Here is a 24,608-nt window from a genome sequence, read left to right on the forward strand (position 1 = left end):
AGAAATGCTAAACTTCACACCACTGCACCAAACTAACCAGAACACTTTGAGCCTGGACATTCGATTCGTTGAGGCATTTCTGTACAATGGAAGGAAATAATTTGGAGTAATCAGTCCATGAGAAGCCAGTTTTATTTTTTGGTTGGTTTGTTTTGCCTCCTGACTTATAACCTTACTTGGAACTTTCTGGATGAGAAAGGTTGTTTTCACTCCAGATCAGTCATTTCCAACCTAAGTCACAGAACCTAATCAGGCCAGTAGCGCCTCATGACCTTTGGTATTAAAAACTACTGATAGATGTAAACATGTGATTGGCTGCTGAACTGTTTTCTTTTGTCAGAATGAAATCAGCCCTTGAAATTAGAGCCATGTGTGTTCTATTCACACTGGAAAAAACCAGGACAGTGAAAATGTCCTTTGCTTCCAAAGCAAGTTTCCAACCTTCTGCTCTACCATGTTTCTCCGCCTTCCCCCTGCCTCGCCTTTAAAATGGGAGATGAGAGAAGAGATTAGAGGTGGTCATATCTGTCTAGGTTTTGGTTGGATTGAGGCCTGTCTTCATCAGTAATATATCTCATATTTCCTCATCATTGAAAAGAACTTGACCCAGACAATATGTGCTCATATTCAGAGGAGAGGATAATGAGGTCATTGAAAATGGACTATCCTTGTCTTTGCATTTGTATATGGGTGAGTCTGATCTTGGAATTAATTTAAATTACATATTTTAAATTTAAAAGCCCCAGGAGAGAGAAGCCGCTCTAGAAACTGACTGGTTTTTTCTATTCCCACCTTTACTCAAAGCTTCACTAAACTCCTTGCCTAGTGAGGAGACCATTCTCCCGTGTGCAAATGCATTTAAAGGACTTAAATGCATGCAAAATATATAGCACAAGAATCAGTGTTAAAAAAAAACTGCTCAAAGTAAATATCTATATAACTTTGTGGCCAAGAGATTAAATGCCTACTCTCAATATTAAATGTGCGAAAATGAAGTTCTGCTGTCCATGTAGATGAAAGCAAGATGTGTGCAGAGGATGATGCAAAGTAGATAGCAACCCTTCAGAGAATCAGTGTGTTACTCAAGGTTTCCCAGAGAAACAGAACCAATAGGATGGGTGTATGTAGAGAAACAGATTTATTTTAAGGAATTGGCTTCTGTGATTATGAAAGCTGTAAGTTTAACATCATGATAAACCAGCAGGTTGGAAGCCCAGGGAAGAGCCAGTGCTGCAGTTCAAGTCTAAAGACCCTCTGCCTATAGAATTCTCTCTTGCTCAGTAAAGTCAGTCTTTTGTTTTATTCAGGCCTTCAACTGATTGGATGAGGCCCACCTTTGTGGTGGAGGGCAATCTGAATTACTCTGAGGTACTGATTTAAATGTTAATCTCATCCAAAAACACTCTTACAGAAACATCCAGAATAGTGTTTGATCACTTATCTGGACACCATGGCCCAGCCTAGTTGTCTCAGAAAATGAACCATCACAAGTGGGGTTGGACGGCAGGGACACATGGTACTGTTTGCAATACTGGCACAATGGAGTGAGTTCTAAAGAAGGGAAGTCTTTATCTGTTTCTTCATGACTTTATTTAAAATTAAAGTAGATCAAAAATACTGTTAGCCTTATGAAAAGTCTAACTTGGAAGATATTTTAGGCAAACTATTCTCATTTGGGTGCTCGTGTTTGAAACATTTCTGCTAGGTTTGCATTTATAATACCAACGAGGAAGCAAAGATTGATGGAAAATATGTATGAGCTCGTATACCTGAGTTAATTTGTATTCTTTCAGGTTGTCTATCATAACCTGCCACTAAAAATAAGCAATCTTCTTCTATTATTTGCCCACCTGGGATTTAGCCAGAAAAGCCAGTATATTGTCTAATGATTTAGGAAGAGGAAAAATTTTCATTCTGAATAATTTCCTGTTAATCACTGATGAACTTGAGGAGCCTTCCAGGCTGTTCCTGGATGTTTGAATTGGTCTCAGTAAAAATAAAGGAAGACAAAGGAACATTTAGATAGAACTTAAAATGTTCTTATTCATTCTGGTTTTGCTAATAAAATTACCAGGATTGGTTTCCTCCTCTTCATTTTCTGAATTCTTTTCTTGTATCTTTTTATATTTTGGTGTGTGTCTATCTCATTAAAAAGATTGTCCCTTATTAACCAGGACATTAAAAATGAATAGCATTAGATTTAGTAATAAAACGAAGTTAGTTCACTCAAACATTAATTGCCCCACTAAATCCTTTTAGACAAAGACACATGGATTTTATCTTTCCAGTATGGTATTGGGAAAAAATGAGGGCATATTGGCAATTTGATGTGAAAAAAGACAATCCTTATAGTTATAATTGAATGTAGAAGCTCTGTTTTCTTGATCTTACTCTTCTAGGGCGGAGGTTTAAGGAAGAAGCCCTATTACTCCTATCCAGTTACCCCTGAAAACACTTTTGGAAACAATTGCTCACAGCATATGCTATTTGATAAAAATTAACAAATTGCTCTTCATAGCTTTCTGAATTTGCGGCATGTTTACATTTTCAAATTGAATGTGCTCCAGTTAGAACCTGTATGCTTTTGAATGGATCTTAAAGAGTGGCAGTTTCTTACTGCCATCCTCCTCTTTGTCCTTCATTGCCGATCTGTGTCGGTTGCCTTTAAATGCTTGGTGGTATTTGGGCAGTGGGTAAGGTAGTAATGCCATCACAGGCTGAGTGCATATTGATGCAACTGCTTGAAAATCTTAAAGCCCACGATAGCTTCAGGTCAGGTTCAGAAGTTCACATGCAGTGCCAGGCATCTGAGGACTGAATCAGAGCCTGAGCTCTGCCAACATCACGCCACATTTGTCAAGCCTGGACTTGGGCAGAAGCTCCTGGAAGCCTTTTATTCATTCTAAGCCAATCATTGATAATGAAGCTTGAAGAAACACAAAATCCTTTTTTTCTCCTAAAGGAACAGACAACTTCACCAGTTGGCTGCCTTCTTTTATTTTTAGTATAATTACCAGGGGCAAGCTGTCTTGCAAAATTGGTACCTTGTATTAGCTGAGAGTCTGTATCCTTGCGAGCTGACAGGAGGGTGTTTTACTAGTTAAGAGTATGTGGCTCGAGGTCAGTCAAGCATTATTCTTTCAAGATTTTTCTTGTGGGCTCTAATGTGATTGACGATTCTGCCGTGTGGGAAGCTGAGAGAGAAAAGGAACTTTAGAAGAACCACTTCCCTGCCTTCGCGCTTGTGTTTCGTCTGACTAATTTGCCTGACTCCTGCCACAAACATCTATCAGTGCATAGGTTTCTACTCATGGAAAGTTCCAGAACAGCTCTGTAGCTGAAATATCTCAGTCAAGCATGGAGATGAAATTGTAAGATGTGGTTTATTCTAAAATCACCGTACCCTCAATCTACCCCCACCAAAGGGCTTCGTTTTTGTTGTTGTTGTTTTTTGAGGTGACTTTCTATTTTCCTCCTCTTTCCTCTTTACAAAGGGCTCATAGTACTGGTTCCAGCATCTCAAAAGGATGTTTTGCAGATGAGAGAAAAGGACTTGAAAGTCTGAAATGCTGCAAGAACTAGACAAGTTATCTGGTCCCTCTGCCACCGTCCCCCCCACCCACTGGGTTCTTCCTGCCTTTCATACGCCACAGTCAGCTCTTAGATATCTGTCAGCACTGCAAAGGGCAAATGAAATTTGATAACCTTAAGACTCACACATTCCTTGGCTCCTTTTTTGTGAGTATGCAGCAGAGGTAACTGATTTCGAGTCCTGCGATACCTGCCCACGGGGCAGTCAGCTCAGGTCCTCCGGCTGTGTCTCTGAAGCATCATGTGATGTGGAGCTGTGATTAGATTGTGGGTCGATCTCATTCTTATTACCATTACCAAAAATGTGGATTAATTCCTCATATATTTGAAATTTATAACAGATTCACTTTATCTGCTCCTCACAACAACCTGGTAGTAAAGATAAGTTGAGTGTTACTGTTGTCACCACAGCAGCAGCGTCATCATCACTGTCATTGTCTTCATCATCCCCAATGTACAGACGTGGAAACCGAGGGCAGCAGGCTCTGGTCCTTTCCTGAGGTTTCACAGTTAGTAAGCGAGCCACCTGAGACAAACAATGCTGAGTCCCCAGGTGCCCTGCTTTTCCTGTATTTCATGTTGTCTCCTGCCTGTTGTGAGCAGATTTTGGTGGCTGTTGAGGAGGGAGAGAATTCTAAGATAAAGTCCCTGCTCTGGGTGAACTTAAGGTCAGCTTGGAGAGACTGAATAGAGACATGAAGACGACGAAGAAGACTTGTCTGGTGGGTATGCGAGGTGCTGGATGAGTGGCTCCAAGGATGCCCTGCAGCCGGGATGCCCTGCAGGAGAGGTGGCTGGAGGCAGAGAACAGCAGAGAAAGCTTAAAGGAGGAAGTGGGACTTGAGCTGGATCTTAAAAAGAGAATAGTCTTAGCTGAGAGAAAGCAGGAGCTGCCGGAGCAAAGGGATCACAGAAGCAGGTGCATGGGGTAGGTGAAATCTGAGCGAGCAGTTTTGTTGGACTTACATGTTACTTAAGAAGTAGCTGGAAACCAGGTTGGAGAAAACAGCATAAAGGCCAGAACATGAAAGATCTTGAGTGCCTGAATGTGCACTTTCTCCATTAAATAGTATGAAGACATTGAGTGTTTTAGAGCAGCAGATTCATGTGTGTAACTGATTAGAGATTGGAGATCACAGCCTTCTATCAGTGCAGTTCATAAAAACGGGGGCACTGAGATGACCGGCACTGAGATGACCAAGAAAAAAATCAACCAGATTTGGGGAGGAGGGGATGAAAATAGTGATCATGTGATTTATTGTCCAATCAGGAGTTTTTCCCAGGACAAATGCAACGCTGGTCAGGATGCTGAGAAAACAGGCATAAGCTGGAACTATCCCACGCAAACTGGACCTATGATCATACTGGTCAAGAAAGAAGATGCTGACGTTTTGAGACGGGTATAGTCGTGGTGTTGCTGATAAGAGAAGGAAAGCCAGGAAGGAAACTTAGTTTGTGGAAAGGCCTTTAAGCGTTGAGATGTCAGTGGGTTGTCAGGTGTGAATTTCCAGTGTAAAGTGAGACATGCTCAAAAGTTGTCTGTAAATCATTGTTATTTCACCCTTTATTCCTCCTTGATCCTAGACTTGAATGTTTTCTTTTAGAGAAAGCAAGAGAGGTAAGAAATCTGGCTTCTTCCTGGTGTTTCTGACCTTTTGCGCTGTAATTCTGCATTTTTAGAAACTGGAGCCTGGGTGGACAGTCAGGAGCTCATCGCGTGTCTTTCTTTGGCTTTTGCTAAAGCAAGGCTGTGCACATTTTCCCTCATTAGAGGAGGTTGTCTCCTAAGTGGACTCAGACTGCTGTGAGCTTCAGAATTGCAGAATTGGATGTTGGCTGTCACCTGTTAACTGTTGCGGTTTTTAGGAGGAAGAAGTGTGGACTAGAAAAGTATGAGTCTGGGAACCAAATTATCGTCTGTGATTTCGTTGTAGGTAAGAAAGCGTTTGGCCGTTTGTTGTCAGTGGCCTTGGGACTTCTCAGTGGCAATTAAGCCAAAATAAAGTCAAGCCAGTGAAATGCTAAAATGTAGTTTTCACAATGAGAGGTGTCATTTAGGTTTTTATTGGACATGTTAGGTGATTTATGTGGCACGTTCTGGGCATTTAAAAAGGCTTTATCTGTGTTACGTGTAAGCTCTTCCTAGAACTTTCATTCTAGATAGATGAGTAGCCTGTTACATGAGGTTAGAATGTCGCAGGCAGTCTTAAGCTCACAAAATGTTCTTGAACTGACCTGGACTTGCCAAGGAGAAGGTAAGTCCTCTCGCCCCTTCAGGAACCTAGTTCATGAAGAAACCAGAAGCAGCCACTACACTGCACGGGAATTTGAAAATGTCAGTCTCCATAGTCAACTTTTTATTCTCCAGGCTTACTTGGTGGATATGATGTATCAGAGAGCCCATCAGATTCTAAATAACTTGGTTGAAATATTTGTAAATATCTCCCTAAAAAAATTCCCCAGTGTTGGTTATCTGTTTAAAAACCAAAAAAAAAAAAAAAAGAAAAGAAAAAAAAAGCCATTAACATAGGAAGGCTTACTTGGAATTCAAAATGAGCTTGGAAACCATGTGCCCTGACTTCATCAGGGGTGGTGAGTGAGTGTGGACAGCTCCACCCAGGTGCTGGGAGGAGTCTGGAGATTTCCAAGCCCGGCCTAAAGTGGAACACATTTACCAGAGGCTATAGATTCTATGTGTAGAAACTAGAGGGAGAAAGGGTTCTCTTACACTGAGAACCACTGTCTCAGAGTGCAAGACAAGTTCCAACAAAGGCAAAGACATGTTGGTGGGGAGTTGGGGGGAAGGGCCAAGGTGGAGATCAAACCTGGGGGCCTTGTAGCAGGTGGACAGAGGGACCATGAGAGACCCTCTAGGCAGAGCAGAGAGCAAGGGCCAAGGAGTCAGATGTGATAGATGTTCAGGGACACAGAAGAGTGTCCCCTCTATGGGAGGCTGGGCATTCCAAAGTCCTTGAAAATATGGAGGCTTTTTGAGGATGCTGGCTGCATTCTCACCTGGGCCAGGTGTGAAAGGTGCTTTCTCTCTTGGTAGGAAAATAGGCCTGTTTCCTTTCCTACCTGTTGCCCTGTATTTTCTGTTTCTTTCAGTTCTTTAAAATAGTTGCTGAAGTTTAAACCCCTTTACTGCTGAGAAATGGTCCCTAGCCTTGATTTATTGACAGAACTGTTGAGCTTGGGAAAGTCTGGGGCTGCCTTTAAAACCCGTGCGACCTTTAGTGCTCCCCAGGGCAGGATGTGCAAAGGGTTGTTTCAAAAATACAGAGAGTGGTGGCCGAGGGGCTCTGATGTTTCAAACTATAGGTAATGAATAGATGCCATAGCTTTTTAGTATCAGAAAATACGTTAGACACAAATATTAGTTTTTAAAAAACTTGTATTTTGGTGTTTAGCATTTGTACAGATTGTGTTTGGATATTAAATCTATTTTTATATCCTTGGGGACAATTAACACATACATGGTTTTAAAAGGGAGACATTGCTGGCAACTAGGACCTAGGACCATAAATGTATTTTCTATGCTTATTACAATATTGTTACAAGAGTTCTGCTGTCAGATGTAATTTTCACATTTTTATTAAACGTATATAAAAGGACATAATTAAAATGGGCTACCTCAGAGTTGTGTTTCTTTTTTAAAAAGAAGGTAATTTGTGATCTAGGCATTCCCCTTTCCTAGTGCAATAATCATGTCTGGCATTTATCAACTCTTAGTTTATCATATATCAGTTATTTTTTTAAGATTGAAGATTATTTTTCCTCAAAGGTAAAAAATGTGTAAAAGTCTCTATAAGGGTCATGTTTTGAAATTCCAAAGTATGTATCTTTTACAAAAATTAAATTCTCATAAACTTTTCCGGTACATAAATTGTAAGGGGGTTGTTTATGGGAGGGGCGGGGGAAATCAACTCAGGAACAGCAGTGTGGTGGGCATAGGTGCTGTACCCCATTATCCTCTAACTCATGGAATAATTTGTAAAATTCCTACTTTATCATATGTTGAAAATTCAGATTTTCATTGTGGAAGATGTGCTCGCAGACAGGAGTGCGCGAGGATGTAATTTCCGATGGCTCTTTAAATCCCAGAGTTGGCGTCCCTCGGCCCTGTGTGCTGTTCTGGGCATCTGCACTGATGCAGGTCCTCCGAAATGTTCTGGGCTGCAGCCATTTCCTTACTGCAAATGAATTATGAATGAGCAATGGGTGAAAGCTAATGGTTCAGGATAAAATCAGAAGCTCACAGCAACACGGGTGATGTTCCTTTGTCATCTCCATGGCAACCGCTCTTTATCAAGACGCGCTAGCATTTCAGAAGACAGTGAGGAGTAACCAGTTTCTGGAACTTCGGGTCAGCTGTTGCAAAACCCGCGACTGAGACCGAATGAGTGAAAGGAAGGCTGGCCGTTTGCGTGCGGTGGGGAAGCTCTGTTAGGCTGTTCTTTTGGATTTTCATAAATGGTAGAATAAATATTCACCTGTGAGATGTGAATCAAAAACTGAGTTGATACTTTTCCCTCCGAAACTCTGACTTGGCATCTGGGTGGGCGGCTTGGTGGAGGGGTGGGCAGGCGTCTTGTAGGTGGCTTTCCTGGGATGCGGCTGGGCAGGGCTGGCACTGGTGATGGGAACACCAGGAGCAGCTGGCTGCACAGCACTGGTACAAAACGGGCTCTCCAGCCTCATGCATGAGCGACACATGTCGCCTGCAGCCCAGGCGCCTTGTCCCCACTGCAGGCACTGATGTCAGCCTGCGGCTCTCACACTTGGGGGCTGGTCCTTTGCTGTGGCTCAGCCAGCGTGTGGGCAGGCTGATCTACCCCGGCCCTGAGGACAGTGGTGCCCCAGTCGCTGACAGATGGAGGGAGGAATACAAGGGCTGGCTGCCCTGGGAGGTGCCAGGAAAAAGAAGAGACATAACTGAAAGAGAAGGGGCAAGGGATGCCCAAAAGTGGGGCCCGGAAGTAGGTCCACTGGGAGGCTGGCCCCAGCATCACTAGCACAGCCTGCAGCCAGCCGGGCTCGGTCCCCGGCCCTTCTGAGGATGGGGGCTGCTCCTTGGCCCTAGTGGAAGAGAACTGGGAAGCAGTGCGGAGAGCATACCATAAAAGTTCTGGAAATGTTCAGACCTGGGAAATCTATTAGCAGAGCACCTCTCCTCACTGTAAGCTTTTGGCCTTGGAAGCGTATTGTATTGAGTTACCTACAGTATGAGGGAGTAGCGGCGAGTTTTATAGACTTGGATTCCGGCTTGGCTGCCCTGCTCATGGCCTCATCACTCAGGGCTGGGTAGGCGTCTTCTCCCAGCCTCTTTCCACTTCATCTGTAAAGAGACAGGGCGGTGATCCTCCTCAGGGTCATTTTTAATATGAAATGAGACGGTGTGTATGGAAAGATTAAGCCCAGTGTCTAGCACCTCACTGCTATGAATAAAAATGAATAAAAAAGGAAAGCATTTCTCTTGGCTAAGACGGTCCCGTACGTCTCCCCATCCCTGGAGGAGTGCAGCGAGGGATGAACCCTCAATTTGCTGCAGGAAGCAGCTGGACCTGCAGGAATGCACTTTGCGGTGGAGGGATGGTCCTGGCGCTTTGGTGACTGCATGGCTGGGTTGGCCCTCGGTCTCTGGGTGACCTGCCCGAGTCCTTCTGGACACCGTGGCCCAGCTGCCCCAGCGTGCAGGCACCTGGAGACGTGTGTCTTCTGTGGTCATGTGAGAGGCTGTTAGTTGGCCATCTGTGGGTTTCTCCCTGTCTTAGGGAGAAGTCACCATCAATATTTCATTCTGAGTGGGTCTCCAGCTCTAATCACCCTCATTTCCCACCCCTTCCTCTGCTCAGTTACTAAGAGCACAGGAAAGGGCAAGTTATTCTGAGATTTTTCTACACATAATATCACTAGGAAAATGGAGCTTTTGTAGAAGTGTTAAACGTTCTCCATGCAAACATAAATGATTAAAAAAAAATTATCCAGACTTCCTCGAGGCAATGGACCTTGCCTTCCTACCATGTTTCCCTTTCTTCTGTAGGTGCCCCTCCCCGTGTCCTGTGGCTCAAGCATGCCGTCACTGGCTAGTTTACCTACTGGAAAGCTAGGGGGTAGGTCTACTTACCAGTGGAGCCCGTTGCTCACAGAAGGATCTTGGTCTGCCTCTTAAGATCATGAGGGTCCCAACGGTGTCTGCATTTCTCCAGCCACCCCAGTTCCAAGTCATTTACTTCAAGGAGGATGGCAGGTGCTGCAAGATGGTAGTGATCCACACAAGAAACCACCCCGAGAAGCAGTCTCAGCCACACGATGAACACTGCAGTTTTTATGAAAGAGGTGATCGGTTCTGAGTCCTCAGTATGTGCTTTTGATTGTAACTGGCCATTCAGATCTGCTTAAAAGTATGTATAAAAGGCCAAGATACAGCAGTGAAGGCCATGAGAAGGTGTAACAGAAATAAGTTATACCAGGATTTAAGGGGTCACTTGCTAGGCTGAGTTCAGGACTAAATCCCCAACTTCCTGGCCCTCCCTTGCCTCTTGTAAAATGGGGATAATGTAGTCTGTCCATCTTCTAAGTGTGGCTAGACCTTATGAACTCTTGATATCTTCTCTGGCTTCCTGATTGTGATTATTTGGATTTTTTTACTTCTCCCTAAATCTGGGGGTAAACAGGAATAGTGATACTGCTGTACTAAAGATGTGAATTTCTTACCAATAAAAATATCTGTCTCCTATAAGAATAAACTTTTTTGGGGAGCAAATATAAATTTTAGAACCAACCCTTAATGTTATGCTATTTGGCATTGCCACCTGGCCTGAGAGGAGGGAGGTTCTGGAGAAGGAGGAGTGGAAGCCCTGGAGGAGGCAGCTTGGACTCTGTGGCCCATCACCAGCCTCTTCGTGACCCACAGGCCCCCAACCCCTGGTCCCCCAGGGGCCAAGGCAGCTAGCCTCCCTCTGCTCTCAGTAACCAGTTACAGTGCCTGGGAAGCTGTCAGTTACCCCTTAGTCACTTACCCACCTTGCCAGTTGCAGACTAACGGGGCTCCACAGCCTGCTGTCTTTCCCAACTCTGCTTTCCTGGTGTTTATGTTTTAGCCTCTTTTGAATAGCATTTCACTTATAAGTTCCTAAATACTCTCTTCTCTTTTGTATTTTCTGTGTCCTAATTTTTTTTTTTTAAACCAGAAAACAGGGATCAGTGTCAGATTTTTTAAAGGGACTGCCAATGCCACACCTGCTATTGTTGATCCTCATAACCTAAAAATCCCTAAGGACGGCTGATCCCCCTTGCAGGAGCCATTGTTTCCAGGGAGAACTGGCTTACTGGCTTTCCACACCTCGGTTAGGAGCAATGGTGGAGAAAGATGGTGTGAAGGGGAGGTCAGCTGGCAGCAGGGCTAAGTGAATCCGTAGTCAGGAAGATTTCCAGATTTCCCCAATTGCTGTTTTTATTTGCAGAACTTCTGTTTTAAGCACACACTCACGTGTGGATCGACAGGCACTAGCCACGGTAATGGCTGTGTCTGCCTGTAGTGCCTGCAGAGGCCCGTTTCCATGGTGATGGCAGGCACTGCAGAGACATGATTACGGTGCTGCTGGGACCAGGGCTCTGACACACAGGAGCTTCTAGAGTGTGTGTGTGTGTTGGGGCAGGGATGGGGGCCGTTTAGTGCTAGAGCCAAGGGAAGAAGGGGCCGTGAGGTAGGATAGGTGGGCGGGGCATTAACTGGGAGAGGAGCGGGGGAGGGGGGGCAGAAAGGTGATACCTGGATCAGGGGAATTATAGAAAATCATAGAGGAAAAGGAATACAGATGGAAAAAGGGAAGGACACGTGGAGAATTTCTCTCTGCAGAGCATTTCCCCCTATCCCTTAAAGGCTGATGGTGGCAGAATTATCCTACATAGACAGAAAAGGGAGAAATTGAATTTGACAATCAGAGTCAGAGGGTGCAGGAGGTTTGAGTATGGCTGTCTCTGGAACTCCAGAGTTGATGGTTTGCTGCGCCCAGCCTGACAGCATGTCAGGGAGAGGAGAGGAGCTGCGTTCTTTCACCCCTGCAGGATTTGGGGGACCTGTGAAGCCATGACTTTGTCTCCCCAACACTCCGTGGAGTAACCGCCACTGAAGTGGAAAGCACCCAGAGCAGCTTCTTCCTGGTCTGAGTCTGGAGGATGTGAGGCTAAGGATGGCTTCATCCTGGTCTCACGGGGGGAACAGCTCTCTTTCAGAGACCTTGAGAGGATGTCCAAAGATCCATAACATTAGCATTTGTTTTGTGGACACTGAAGCCTCAGCTCTAAGACAGACACCCACCCTAGGGGTCAGCAACCAAAAGGGAGCTTTCCGGGATTATTCTGCTAGTCTCTGGTTGTAAAAATCAACGATTTTTGATCATTTATTAACAACTGGCGGGATGCCAAAGGTGGTGCTGAGATCTACACTACCGGGGGTAAGTGGTACCCATCCCATTTTACAGTTGAGAAGATGGAGGTTCAAAGAGGTTGAGCCATTTGCCCACAGTCAGGAGGGTCAAGTCAAACCCAGATTTCTAGACTGCAATTGACTGCAGTCTCCTGTGTTGGCTAGTTCCTCTTGTGTGGCAATCCTTAACTTCCTGTTGGAAGTATTCAGGGGAAGGAGTCTCCAGTGTACTTGGCTCCACTCATGGGCTTGGTAACGGAAGGTCAAGAGGTAGCAGAAGGACTAAGAGGTGGTGGCCAAGCCCAGCGTGAGTCTGACGGTGTTTGGCTCCTTGGTGGAAGTGCTTTCCAGAGGTTAACTCTCAACCAACAGAAAAGAAGCTCTGGGAGAGAGATCTTCCTGTGTATCTCTTGACTTTTTGGAAGAATTCTGGACCCCACAGGAAGCTTGGGAGATAAAGCAGACAAAAAAGCCACTCACCCTAGTAAGGGAATAATAATTGGATTTGGGAAACCAAACACTCCAGAATCCTTTGTATCTCCCCCAGAGAATGTGAGTTAGCATCCAGTTCTAAATTTCTGAAATATCATATTCCAAATCTGAAGACTGAAAAGCGTTCACTTGTGTTGTGTTATTTATAGTAATTTTTGTTTTGTTTTGTTACCCTTCCCATTGTGTTCTCATTGTGGGCCCATTGTGGGAACTTCATGAATTCTGACTTTACTAAATTGGAATTCACTTAAATTGGTTGCCCTCACATAGGTGGGCAGATTCCATGTTCCTTCTTTCTTGTGCAAAGAGCTGACCAGAGGGGGCCGGGACCCCATCCCTATGCTCTTCTGTTCTGACCTGCATTCTCCCAGGTGGTGTGTGTGGTGGAATCCAGAGTCAGTAAGCGACTTGGGTCTTAAATCTATGATGCATTTCTATCACAGTAAGTACTACTGCAGTGTTTTATACTTAGGGCTTTTTCATACAATTTCAACCTTTAAAAGGTTCACATCGTATCCACTAGGATAGCTACTATTAAAAAAAAAAAAACCCACAGAATACCCAACAACAGAAAATAACAAGTGTTGGCGAGAATGTGGAGAAATTCAACCCTTGTGCACAGTTGGTGAGGATGTAAAAGGGTGCAGCTGTTATGGAAAACAGTATGGTAATTACTCAAAAACTTAAAAATAGATTTACCATGTGATCCAGCAATTCCACTTCTGTATGTATGCCCAGAGGAATTGCAAGCAGGGTCTTAAGGAAATATTTGTACCCCCATGTTCGTGGCAGCCTTATTCACAATAGCCAAAATGTGGAAGCGACCCAAGTATCAATCAGTACAAGAATGGGTAAACAAATGTGGTGTAAACATACAATGGAATATTTATTCAGCCTTAGAAAGGAAGGAAATTCTGACACAGGCGACAACATAGATGAACTTTGAAGACAGTATGCAAAGTGAGATAAGCCAGTCACAAAAAGACAGATACCTTCTTTTCCACTTATATGAAATACCTAGACTATTCCAATTCCTAGAGACAGAAAGTAGAATGATGGTTGCCATGGGGAGGGGAGAATGGGGAGTTATTGCTTCATGGGTACAGGATTTTAGTTTTGCAAGACAAGTAGAGTTTTGCAGATGGATGTACAACAATATAAATGTACCAAACACTACCGAACTATCAGCTTGTAAAAGATTAAGAGGGTAAATTTCATGTTAGTGTATTTTATCAGAATTAAAAAAAAATGAGAGGGTTTCTCCTTTTAGTCCCAAGCATATGAAATTTCATTGTATTTCCAACTGGGAACTTCAGGTTGTGGTAGGGTTTAGCCAACATGACAAAAGAACCAGTGTGCTGGGATCCCCGCCAACTTGATGCCGGGGTGCTCAGAGAACCCTCCTCATCCTGGAGGAGGGGGCCCGCCGCCTGCATGTGGTTGCCTCTGTGGAGACAAAGGTCGTTGTCAGCCCTCCAGCCGGCTAACACATTGCAGAAGCCCTCTGCTCTCCAGCTGTTAAGATTTGAATGAGGTAAATGACCACGATTGGCCTTTCACCACCGGGATTTGTTCTCGATGAATCATCATCATTTGACCGAGAAGCCAACTCAGCATCTTTTGAAAAGAAGAAAGAAAAAAAATAGTCCAGTCTGTTCCTTTTTAGCCCCAGATGCCGTGAGTCAGTCCTTTGGCACTGGGAGTGGAAGGCAGTGAGAAATGGGTGGGCCTTTGGGGATCTCACAGGAAAGAAGAGCTCTGGGAACTGTAGCACTTGTGGGTTGGCTGTGACGCGTCTGCCAAGCGAGGGTGGGGGCGCTTAACAAGCTTTCTGCCCCTCCCCCACTCACACATTCTCTTTCTGGTGGTCTTGGATCCGACCCCTGTGAGGGTCAGCTGGTATCCCTTGTCTCCCAGGAGGCCTCAGCGATGAGCCTCTTGTCTCGTGGTTCATGGACTGGATTATGTGGCCTTTAACATCACTGGACAGCCACTTGGCACCGGTTTACAGCCCGGGACTGCTGCCTTTTCATGGGTGAGGCCTGTCTCCTAGCTGGACCAGAGTCCTCCAGGCAGAGACATGGCTTCCCTCCCTCTCTGTGCACTGGGGACAGCTTGGGAAGTTACTAAACTCTGGAAGGCTCAGATCCCTCATTTTAAAAACAAATGGATATAATTACCATTCAAGTAAGATAATGTCATAAGACTTAGATGAGCCGAGATGTTAAAGCATTTAGCACGGTGCCTTGTACTCAATAAATGCTGGTTATTACTCTTACTAGTAGTTTATGTTGTAGGTGTGTATAGTGTTTGGAGTTAACCTGAGTTTATAACTCTGTTAGAAAACAATCCCATTGTTCTTCTAATTCATGCCATTCTCATTTTGTGATAATTTTTCCATGGAATGGGGGCATTTAAAAGAAAAAAAAAAGGAGTCTGATGTAATCAGTCCAGCTGTTTGACTTTCCTGGAGTTCTAGTGGCACCACGTGGACGAATGTGGTATTACATGCTGCCGTTTTGGGTGTTTTTCCATTCTATTGCATTGTTAACAGTGGCAAATTATCCTGCTAAGGATCATTTCTGAGTTTCCCGCCCTTAACTATAATCTTGTTTTAAGGAGCAAGGTTACAGTATGGAAATCTGGCTTGTATAAAAGTAGTGCATGCAGGCTTATTGAACAAAGGAGGCACCAAATTGCACAAAGCAGAAAATCAATTCTTCTTAAATGGGCAAGTGTTTTCTTCATGTATTATTTGTATCACATCAATACAGTGATGCATTTAAAATTGACACCAATTTATAATGAATCATTAGTAACAAGACATTAAGGTTTCACTGAAAGCCAGTGCCATTCTGCTTCATTACCCCCCCAGTCTGTAAGTGGGGCTGGCGTTTGAACACTCATGGAATTGGTGCCAGTGCGGTTGGCCCCACTGTGTAGTATAGGTTAGTCCTGTTCCTAAAATTGTTTCTGAACTTCCTTCCCACCTTGGCTTTCCTCGTGGAGAAAAGAAATGAATAGTTCTCCCTCATCTTCTGCATTGCTGGGATGACATCTGGGTGTGGAGTTAATTCTTGGGTGTGAACTGTAACCCATGGGTTTATTATGACTTTACCTGCTGACGAGCAGACAAGTGTTAAATGTGAGCTGGGGTTTTCTAAACATAGTCATTTGTTCTTCTCAGCCTCTTTCCTTGTCATTGGAACACCCCTCTCTGGCTGTGTTCCGACATCATAGGGGTTTCCTCACTCTTGCTATTGAGGGTATCCGGGGGATGGAAGACACCTAGGTCGTCAGAACATACCTGGTGGTCAGTATGAAATGCACATACCTTCAATCAGCAAGTGTTTCGTACGGGGACAACAGGACAGTGTGCTCAAGTTGCAAGTGTTTTGCAACACTCGCTCATCAAAGGATAGCTCGTCAGGCAGAAGTCCTTTTAAACGCAGACCCTTTGCTTGCTCTCAGGTGACTCACTTGGGCTGAGCCGTGAGTGGCTAACTCATCTTCCCCTCTCGCCCGTCTCCAGGGGAGGGGCACAGAAATTGTGCAGAGAGAAAACTTGCCCAATCTGCCCAGACACTTCAAGGGGAAGCATAACCAAGAGGCATTTTTGAAGAACATAGTTTTACATCCAGTTCCTTGATATTTGTGAAGTAACTTTTATATGCAGAACATAGTTTGAATTCATATATATTTATGAAATATAGCGTCTTACCTTTGTCTTTTTTTAACATCTGGAGCAGGTTTGAGTTTCGCAAGTGAGCCTCTCTGAATATTACCGATGTAGTTCCTTAACCAGTGTTGTCCAGTGCTGCCAGGGGTTAAACTCCCTGGGTCCCCTCCAAGCCTGTGTTAATTGCTGGAGGACGTTGTGCTGGTGGTGATTAATGTCCTGGTCCGCTGGTTGGAATTGACTGAAAGAGCTGTTCAGTGCAGTTTCCAACGAAGCCTCGTTGAAAACTTAAGAGCAGTTGAAGAGCTGGGAGAGCCTCCGTCATTATCACTCACAGAACTTGGCCTCAAGCTCACGGCCAAGGGTTTGTCCTCCACAGTGCACGGAAGTGTCGCTGAGGTTGTGAGGGACAGGAGGGCTGCTCTGTGCCAGCCTCCGCGAGACGCTGAGGGTGGAGAAGCATCCGAGCGCTTTCCCACTCCGGTGCCCCCGCCCCACCCCGCCCTGCTCGGCTTGTCTGGCCAGTCCCCCCTCACCCAGCCGTGCCCCCCCCCCCCCCCGGTCACCCTGGCTGTCTGAACAGGTCAGGACTGGGCTCCTCCCTCCCCTGCCTCCAATCCCACCCCGACGCTGCTTGAGAAAGAACCTTTTCTCTGTCTCATCCTTTAGAGCCCTAGCCTAGAACCTCTGGGGAAACAGCTCAATTGGATAAACATTTCATGCTGTAGGATGCTCCAGGGGTTCCCTGGCAGGCTGCGTCCCCTCTGTGTCATTGACAAGACGGTGTCCCAGTGAAGCCACAGGTTCTACTCTGGTGGGGAACTCAGGCTGGAGGGCAAGTCCCCTCACATGGTGGGGGGAGGTGGGCTTTGGGTTTGAGGCTGTGAAGACTCCAAATCACGTCAAGTAAATGGCCCCTGACTTTCAGAGAGGGCAGGGCCCCCTGACCTGGTGAGTCGGCGCACGAAGGACCGAGAAAGACTGGCCCAGATGTGCCATTTGGTACCAGGTTTGCACCGAGCCCTTGTGTGAAATCTGTGAGCTGATCTCAGGTGAGTTAGGACAGAGCTGTGAGGAAAGCAAGAACAGAAGCCTGAGCTGATCTGCCTGATGCTGGAACTCAAGGTTTTAAAACGCAAACTCATCCTCTTGCTCGGGGAGTTGCATCCACTCCCTCCACCTTTTTTCCCCCAGTTTCAGAGCCATTTTATACAAAGTGACAGTGTTGGAACTCTGGTAGAAAACGGGTTGGTCTGTGGGTGATGTCCAGCTCCAGAGGTGTCCTTGGGTTTCCCCTTTGCGCTTGTGGACGAGGTGGGCGTCCTAGAACTCCTTCACATACTGCCTGGACCTGTCCAGAAGGGTGGGCAGCCCTCCCGATGTCATCTCCTGCCCCTCTGTGTTTCCCACGTGGCAGGCTGGGGCCCTGACTAGCTGGGTGAGACAGCAGGGTGGGTCTCAGCCCCAGACTCCTCCGGCTGTCCGCTGTGGCTCCTGTGTGCTCCCTGCTCACTCTGAGCCTGACACCTTTGTCCTGTGCCTGGTCCACACCCGGAGCCCCCCCCCCCCCCGCCCTCTCTGCTTCTGCCCCTGGCAGCTGAGTGATGTCGGAGAAACAGTTCATGGTGGGGACTGATGGCCTTTCAAAAAAGCTGTGGTTTTCAATCACAGTTACATTGAGAAAAGCCCTTACCCAGTCTTTGGTCATGGAGTTTCGTGGTTGTAGAATTTGGCCTCTGGAGTCAGCCTGATGGGCTCCTGTGCAGGTGCTGTGACCTCCGAAATGTCACACAAGCTCTCCCCTGGCTCCCTCACTGCAGACTGAGGACTAGCCAGGGCACCTGCCCCATAGGGCTGTTGATTTAAGTGAGATAATTGGGCTGAAGTTCTTAGCACCTTGTTCAGTATATTAATGAGCTCGGGCAGCTGTAACTAAGCACCAGAGACTGGGAGGCTTAAACAGCAGAAGAATATTGCCTTACAAGTCAGAGGCTCGAAGTCCCAGATCAAGGTGTTGGTGGGCTTGGTTCTTTCCAAGACCTCTCGTCTTGACTGGTACATGGCCATCTTCTCTATGTCTTCACATGTGTCTGTGCAAATTTCCTCTTCTTAGAAGGACATCGGTCAGATTGGAGTAGGGCCCACCCTAATGACCTCATTTTAACCTGATCACCTCTGTAAATCTCTTTCTTCAAGTGCAGGCACATTCTGAGATGCTAGGAGGTACTGATTTCAACATATGCTTTTTTTTTGTGGGGGACACAGTTTGGCCCAAAGCACGTAGCATATACCAAGTGCTCAATAAATTATATCGTTTTCTCCTTGGCAATTATTCTACACTTTTGTCACTTCTTCTATTTTTTTATATATATATTTTCCCTGTTTCAATTTGCTATTTGATATATGATCTTTTCTCCTATTTTGAAAAATGAGGTGGCAGGGCATAAATTCATTCAACTTCCAGACTGTTCCCCATTTTCCAACCCCTGAAAAGGTTTGCCTCTGTCGCCTCATATCCCCTCCCCCTCCGGACCCCCAGCTGGCATTGCTCCCTCTTTCTTGTATCTTCATCCTCTTGACATCCCCCTTCCCTGTGGCCTTTGAACATCTTCCTCCTGAAACAAATGTGCTCCCTTGGCCCCACCTCCTTCTCTCTCCTGGGCTCCCTCTGCAGCTTTTCTCATCCAAGCTTTTGAAGGGAGAGTCTGCCTCCCTCATTCATTTATTCGTTCTTGGAGCATCTTCCCTTTGTCAGGTGCTGGGCTGGGTGTTGGGGACACAGAGGTGCCCATTCACAGCCCCAGAACAGAGAAGGGGGCAGATCGTCACAACATCCTGAGGTACGTGCCCCGGGAGAAGAATGCCCAATGGGTCCCCTGGGGGACACACCGGCACGTCCAGCCCATCAGGGAGTGGCCAGAGGTGTGGGGGAGGGCTTTCCAGAAACAGAAGCCCATGAGTGGCCAGCCTATCAGGGAGTGGGTCAGTAGTGATGTCACCAGAGGACAGGAGGAGGAGCAGACGATGATGCTTTTGTTCAGTGTGGGGACTGGTAGTTCCATGACTTGGGGTGGTCACTGCACGGAGGAGAGAGAGAGGTCAGGGCTGCACCAGAAGGTGGGGCTCATTGGCCTCCCTTTCCTCCATCCCTCATGGCTAATCAAACAGAAAGTTCTGTCATTTTTCCACCCTGGCCATCTTTCTATTCTGCCTTCTCATTTCCATCTTCATGGTGTTATTCATCACTATTGCCCGCTGTCTGTATCCATGGGTTCTGTATCTGTGGTTGGCTGTGGACCCGTGGATAGGGAGATCTGACTGTCCTTCCTTCCCAGTCTGTTTTGAAGGCATCCTCCAGCCACCCCCTCCCCCCGCCACCTTTCTAAAATGCCACCTGCTCTGGCCAGTATTTTGTGTTTAGAAACCTACAGTGAGTCCACAGTCCACATCATCCCAAGGCAGACTGCCTCTACTGGGCTTTCAAGAACCTTCATAATCTGGCCCCATCCTCATTATTTATTTGTAAATTCATCAGGAGATATTTATTGAGCACCGTGTGTGTAGCTCTGAGGATAAGGAGATTCTCTCCCACCCTCCCTCCCTCCCCATCTCCACGGTGCACACACATGAGCTGAGTGCTTAGTAGGCAGCACCACATGGTTAATAGATGTGCGTGACTGAGACTCTTCATGGGGGAAGAATTCGGTGCAAGCTGTTTAGGAAGCACATCAAGGTCCTAAGGGAAAGAAAGAGGGGAGGGACGTGGGCAGGACAGGGTTATAGGTGTGCTGGTGCCGAACTAAATGGAAGCAAAGGCTGTGGAAGCATCTGAGCCCTGGGAAGAGGGTAGATGTCCAAGTCTGTGGTCAGCAATCTGTGGACGAGAACTTTAATCTGTGGTCAGAAAAGGAGACACTCCTGGGAGTGCAGTCAAGGAAGACCTGGGGGCGTCTAGTTGAGACGTAGAAAGGAAGTCAGTCCCCGGTGGGACCATTATTAGTTGTTAGAAGGTAGGAGTCCTTCTCCCTTGATCCCTGGTCCGATGCCGAATGAAAGTGAAATGCAAGGATGGGATTTCCTCCCAGTGTCGTCTCAGCATCCCCAGAGCCCAGCACTGGGCCCCATGGACTCTGTCGAAGCACCGTCTGCTGTCCCAGCGCTCAGGGAGCTGCGTCAGCTCCGAGCCTCTGCTTCGGCACTGAGTCATCGCGCCTAAACTCAGCGCAAGTGTGTGTGTGTTGTTCCTGGTGGTCGAGCTCCCGTCTGGGGTCCAGGAACCCCCTTTGTATCCTTTCCCTCTCTCTCAGCACTCCAGCTACGTGGCTCTCAGTGGACCTTTCTCTGCCCATCTCACTGCCGAGAAATGGTCAGGAGATGATGGTCTGTGCCGGTTCAGGACCATGTGTAGTGGGAGAGGGGAGGGCTCCGAGCTTCAGCTGGTTGGCTGAGCTCCAAGATGCTGCACAGCTGGATTTGACCCACTTTTCTTTTGAACCAAACTGAGTGTGTTCCTGAGGCTTTTTCTTTATGAGAAGGTAGCCTGTTTCCCTGTCACTCTGAGGGCCTTTTCCTTGTGGTACCATTTCCATGGCCTTGGAGTTTCCTGTGCTGCCTGGTCTCAATTCTGTTCTTGCACTGCCCTGAGTGTGGACTGAGGCCTGACGGGGACATTTTGGACACTGAAATGAGGCTACCCTTTTTGCTACTCTGCTAATTCTCTCCTGGCCAAGATATCTATGAATTAACTGATTTTGGTTTTTTTTGAAGCAAAATATTAGAAGCAGGATTGTCTGGGGAAAACCCTACCTTTCAAGAAAAAGGCAAATACCATTAGAAGCTTGATGCATCAAAGTAGAGTGAATGTTGTCAAATGTGGGAGAGACAGTTATTTTAATCTGATATTTCCTTCAACAACTAATTTCTGGCTAGAGCCACAGGTGAAAAAAAAATTACATGCCTTGGAAGATTAGCAAAACCTAGGAAAGCTAATAAGCATTAAAAAAAAAAAAAAAAGCAGGGTGGAGAGGAATTTGTTGTCCTGCAGGCAAGGAGAAAGGGGTCTTCAGATGGTGAGAGATTTTTCAAACAGCCAAGTCACCATAGATTTTGCTCATTTTTCATTGAGTGAGTGTGTGCTGGGTGGAGACACTCACTTTTGTAGCAAAAAGGGACCAGGTGAGGAGAAGTGCAGTCTTGGGTGAGCGGGATGTGTTTGTCACCTAGGACTGCCACAGTAATGTGCCACGTGTGGGGCTTAAAGCATCAGAAATTTATTCTCCTACAGGTCTGGAGGCCAGAAGTCTGAAATCAAGATGTCAGTAGAGCCACACTTTCCCCAAAGGCTCTGGAAGAGAATGCTTGCCTCTTCCAGCTTCTGGTGGCCCCAGACACTCCTTGGCTTGTGGCCCCATCGCTGCAGTCTCCCCTCCATCTTGACGTGGCCTTCTCCTCTTTGTCTTCTCTTCTGCCTCCGGTACAGACACCTGTCACTGGATTAGAGTGAATAATCCCAGTTAATCCAGAATGATCTCATCTCATGACCCTTCACTTTTTAAAAACAGTGTCACATTCATAGTCCCTGGGATGAAGACACAGATATATCTTTTGGGGGCCACCATTCAGCCCAGTACACACACCAATAGAATCATGACTTAAGACACTCAGGTTATATGTCCCGACTGCTGGTTCCAAAATATGCTCCTTATCGGCACAGAAGTGAAAATTCCCTGAGCACGGCCTTCCTGTGACATTATGTGCCGATTTCCCCAATTTTACTTCCTTCCAACCTGTAGCATTTCACTCCAGACCCAAGGAAATTTAAATTAGAGGTTTTGCTTCGTTTCGAACTGGTGGGGCATGTTTTGTTTTCTTGTTGGTTGGCTGGTTGGATAGGTTTGTAGGTGGGAGGACCTGAGGGGGATGGAGGGTCTGCACCGTCCTGAGAAACACTCTTTTTCTGCAAAGTATGTGAAAAGGTAAGGGGTTGTAGAGGGGCCCTCTGTGCTTGATCTGGGTAGCCTGGGGTTTTTATTTTCCCTGCTTGTTTTGCTCTTTTGTTTCTGTTCTCTCTTAGCAAGGAAGACTGAGGATCCATAATCTGCAGAAAGAGTAATTTGTGAGGCTGAAACGTGGTGTGGCAGGGCCCCCAAAGCAGCCCACCTTTGTGAGAGAAGAATTGCAGCTGTTCCCCCTTAGAACTGAGTTCGGGGGCAGTTCCAATAGCTCGGCAGCCACGTGGGCCATCAAACGATGCTATCATTGTACCTTCAGAGTGGCAAGCTATTGGTACTAACTTGACCTTCTACCAAATACTGTAGAAAATAGTCATTGCAAACAGGAGCATCTTCATCTGGTTCAGGAAGGGGCGCAAAGGGAGATCCTGCTGGAGGAGGCAGTGGATGAAGGAACCCTTGCCAGGGGCTCGGGGTACCACATCCCCGGCTGGACACCTCGACTCCTGCTCTATTGAGCTTTGTCTCCACTTCTTGTCCTTGAAATGGACCCTTTGCAGACCAGCAGGGACACCACCATGGGAACTGTGAAAGGTGTTCATCAATTTTATTGCCTGATGGCTTAAAGGAAAGGGTGCTTCCCATTCTGAGATTTAAACGAACGTGTTTCATTTTTCCCCAAATATATTTTTAAAAAAACACACAAAACTTTAACAAGTATGTCATTTTTTAAAAAATTAAGACTCAGTCCTCAGCTTTGACTGTAGTTCTGGAATCACTTTTGAGGTCCAGGTTTTACATTCTTGAGTTTTTACCTTGGAGTTTTATTGCCCTCATCTTCCGTGTTCTGTTACCATCCAGCTGCCCCATGGTTTGGTGTTTGTTCCCGTTGTATTATTTAGATCTGGGTGAGCATCTGTTTTCTTTATTTTGGGGGCTTATTTTTCCACAGAAGACAATGGTCATCTCTCTGAGACCAAGTGGAGGTGTAGACCAGCTTTCCACTTAGCCCCGGGCCTGGACCAGAGCGTGTGTGGTTTCCAGGGCACACGCTATGTGGGTACATAGACTTCTAGTTCCATGTATTAGAGATCACGGTTGAAAAAACTACTCAGACTGTTATTCATACGTGTGGATGATTTTAAATGAAAAGATAGATTACAGATTCTAAATTATGCACACAAAATTTTATCTTTCACGTGTCTCTGATGGCAGGACTCAAATACAGTGTAACTAAAGATGAAACTATATATATATGTTTATATATATATGAGAGGGGGAGAGAGATGAGAGAGAGAGGAGAGTGGTGAGCACAGATGATCTGCACTCACCTAGTCTGGACCACAGGTCTAAGCAAAGTAGTGAGGTTTTGGCATGTACAGGAATACTCCTGTAGTCTCACGGAGAGACAGTTGTGTATATTTATTTATTTTTAATTATTAGCATCATCAATGACACATTTGTGAAGTACCTGCCCTGTGTGTTCAGGAGACTCTAGGCTTTGAAGGGTTAACACACTGCACTGGTGACCTAGGAACGGTGTCTTCTAGCGTGTAATGTGGAGGAACTTGCTGATTTCATGTCAAAACAACGTAAGTTAGGACTTAGGTCAGAGATCAGCAAGCTTTTCCTGAAAAGGGTCAGATGGAAAATACTTTCGGTGTTGCAGGGCGGACACTCTCTGCCATTGGAGCGTAAAGCCGCTGCAGACAGTCCAGACACGTGTGAGCCTGGCTGTCCCAGTAACACTTTATTCGTGGACACTGAAATTTGAAGTTCTTATCAGTTTCACCTGATAAAATATGTTCTTCTTCTGATTTTTCTTCAATCATTTTCAAATTAAAAGCCACTCTTAGCCCACGGGCTGCACAAAAGCAAGCAGCAGGGCCCGGATTTGACCCACGTTCTCAGTTTATGAACCTGGCGGAAACCACAGGTTCCAGAAGTATTCATTCTGATGCTGAGAACTTCATGTGTGTGGAAAAGCTCGGATGCAAGCAAATGAAAACGTGTATTCTGTCGAGTTACTCATGAAGATTTGAATGTGTGAGATGAAAATAAGTATTTCTGGCCACCTGCCTCGGTGTAATTCGGCTAGTTGGATTTAATGGCTTCAAGAAGGCAGAGATTTAGGGAGCAAAGTGAGCCTGACGAATAGGAGAGGACGATGGAGGGCTTTAAAACGCTGGCACTGTCTGTGAATTCTTAAATCATGCATTTATACAATTTACATCTTCATTTCCTCTTTTACAAAATGTTTGCTCCTGAAATTCTTCTAATTTCATTGTCAGTGAAAATTGTTTCTTTTTTTTTTTCACCCTGACAACCCTATATTATACATTCTCAGAACCTGGCACTTCATGCCACATTACTTTTGAATGTCTTTAATTCTGCAGCTTTATACATCTTCTATCTTCTAAATTTAATTCATTTCCAGAAGTTCTTTACAGAAAAGGAACCATAA

General features: G+C 45.8%; 1 protein-coding gene across 6 annotated transcripts in view; it reads left to right on the forward strand.

The window, feature by feature from the left end:
- Positions 1–24,608, forward strand: part of DCLK1 (doublecortin like kinase 1) — a 298,064-nt gene that overhangs the window by 106,974 nt on the left and 166,482 nt on the right. The window lies entirely within an intron of this gene.

The sequence above is a fragment of the Camelus ferus genome, chromosome 14 (assembly GCF_009834535.1).
Source record: "Camelus ferus isolate YT-003-E chromosome 14, BCGSAC_Cfer_1.0, whole genome shotgun sequence".
Taxonomy (NCBI): Eukaryota; Metazoa; Chordata; class Mammalia; order Artiodactyla; family Camelidae; genus Camelus; species Camelus ferus.